Source organism: Galeopterus variegatus, unplaced genomic scaffold (genome assembly GCF_000696425.1).
Source record: "Galeopterus variegatus unplaced genomic scaffold, G_variegatus-3.0.2 Scaffold2094, whole genome shotgun sequence".
Classification (NCBI taxonomy): Eukaryota; Metazoa; Chordata; class Mammalia; order Dermoptera; family Cynocephalidae; genus Galeopterus; species Galeopterus variegatus.
This window is the reverse complement of record NW_007728205.1, coordinates 140,356-142,338: the sequence shown is the minus strand read 5'-3', so window position 1 is coordinate 142,338 and position 1,983 is coordinate 140,356. Positions and strand designations below refer to the sequence as shown.

At 56.6% G+C, this 1,983-nt stretch overlaps 1 protein-coding gene across 1 annotated transcript in view; it reads right to left on the bottom strand.

Moving 5' to 3' along the window:
* The window catches only part of C2CD2 (C2 calcium-dependent domain containing 2), a 61,987-nt gene that overhangs the window by 56,343 nt on the left and 3,661 nt on the right, over positions 1–1,983 (bottom strand). The gene's annotated exons all lie outside the window — the stretch shown is intronic.

Here is a 1,983-nt window from a genome sequence, read left to right as displayed (position 1 = left end):
GGCGACTTCCCGCGGCCGGCGGCCGAGAGGTGACTCGGCCGGCTCCGCGCGTCCGGCGAGGCTTCCGCCACCGGCGACAGGCCCAGCGTGGCGACGCGACAGAGCGGTGTGCGCGACCTTTCACTTAATCAGCCCGACCCCAGACGCTGCTGTGGGGCTGCCCGGCCTGGTGTGTGCGTTCGCCTGTGCTGAGTGCGCGCGCACATGCATGTGTGTGCGTGTGCACGAGCGTTCGTGTGCATGCGGGTGAGCATGTGTGTGAACCATGCACAGTTGAAGGGTGATTTCTAGGGTTGACGTTTGCCCACCAGCGAGACAATGTCTTGTTGTCAGTCCTCGGAAAGTCCCTAGAAATCCGGACTGGCCCTGAAGTCAGGAGGGCTTGCGGTCCTACCCTGTGGCTGCCCTGCTCAGGTCCAAGGAGGGTTTCAGCAAAACGCCCCCAGGCCCGCCCTTCCTCGTGTGGATGTGCTACTTAAGTGTGCGTGGCGCGTGTGCATATGGCGTGGTGTGCATGTGTGGTATATGTGAGGTATGCGTGCATGTCGGGTGTGTGGTGTGATGTGTATATTTGGTGTGTGTGCACATGTAGTGTGTATTTATGTTGTGTGTGTGTGGTGTATGTAAGGTGTATGTGGTGTGTGTGCTGTGTATGCACATGGTGCGGTGTGAGGTCTGCATGCGTGGTGTATGTGGGCTGTATGTATGTATGTGTGAGCTGTGGGTGTGTGTGGGGTGTGTATGTGGTGTGTGTGCTATGTGTACTGTGTATGTATGTGCTGTGGTGTAAGATGTGTGGTGTGTATGGGGTGGTGCATGTGTATGTGATGTGTGTGGTGTGTGTATGTGGTGTGTGTGGTGTCTGATGTGTGTGCTGTAGTGTGCATGTGTGGTGTGGGTGTGATGTGTGTGTGCTGGGTATGTATGTGTGTGGTGTGGTGTGTGTATGCGGTGTGTGTGGTGTCTGGTGTGTGTGCTGTGGTGTGTGTGGTGTGTGTGCTGTAGTGTGTGGTGAATGTATGTGTTCTGATGTGGTGCGTATGACATATGTGTGTGTGTGGTGTGTGTGCTGTAGTGTGTGGTGAATGTATGTGTTCTGATGTGGTGCGTATGACATATGTGTGTGTGTGGTGTGTGGTGTGTGATGTGTATGTGTGATGTGTGAGCTGTGGGTGTATAGTGTAGTGTGGTGTGGGACGTATGTGCTGCCGTGTATGGGTGTTGTGTATGTGTGACATGTGAGGTGCAGTGTGTGTGGGGTGTGTGTGTGACATGTGAGGTGTGGTGTGTGTGAGAAGTGTGGGGGGTGTGTGATGTGCATGGTGTGTGTGGTATATGTGTGATGTGTGTGACACCCTGCCCTCGCAGACAGAACACGGTGGTTGGGAGGTGCAGGAGATTCTCCACAGCCGGCCTCCCGGCACCATGAACCTACGCCAGCCTGTGCTGGGCCTGTGTTCGCAGCAGCTGTACTAGGGGATTTGACCTAAGCTGGGTTGGATGGCCATGAGCTTGTAGCCTTTTCTGACCTATCAGGAGTCCACTGATGAGCAGTGGTTGGTGACATGGGTGGGCATTCTGGCCCAGAATCAGTGGGCCCCAATCTTCTTTGAGGAGGAAGGACCTGGACGGTGGGGGGACAGAGAACGCTGGTGCGGACAGAGCAGGCAGCCGGAGGGGAGGTGTGGCCGGGGGGGTCTGCCTCCAGGCGCAGGACTAGGTGGCTCCACTGGGCTGTCCACCCGCTGCCACTCAGCCCTCGGGCTCCTGAGGGTCGGGGCCTGCCCTTCTCTTCTCATTTCTTCTGTGGTATCTTAAGCAGAAACAAGGGAAATCCCTTCCTGTGTGGAGGAAGAGTCTAATTACTTTGGGATCTGTAGCCAGACTGATGTAGTTGAATAATTCACGTCCCGCAGGCTGGCCCTGTCGCCAGTACAACGGTGGTGACTGGAAGTGTGGGGGGGGGGCGGGGGGGGGGGCGGG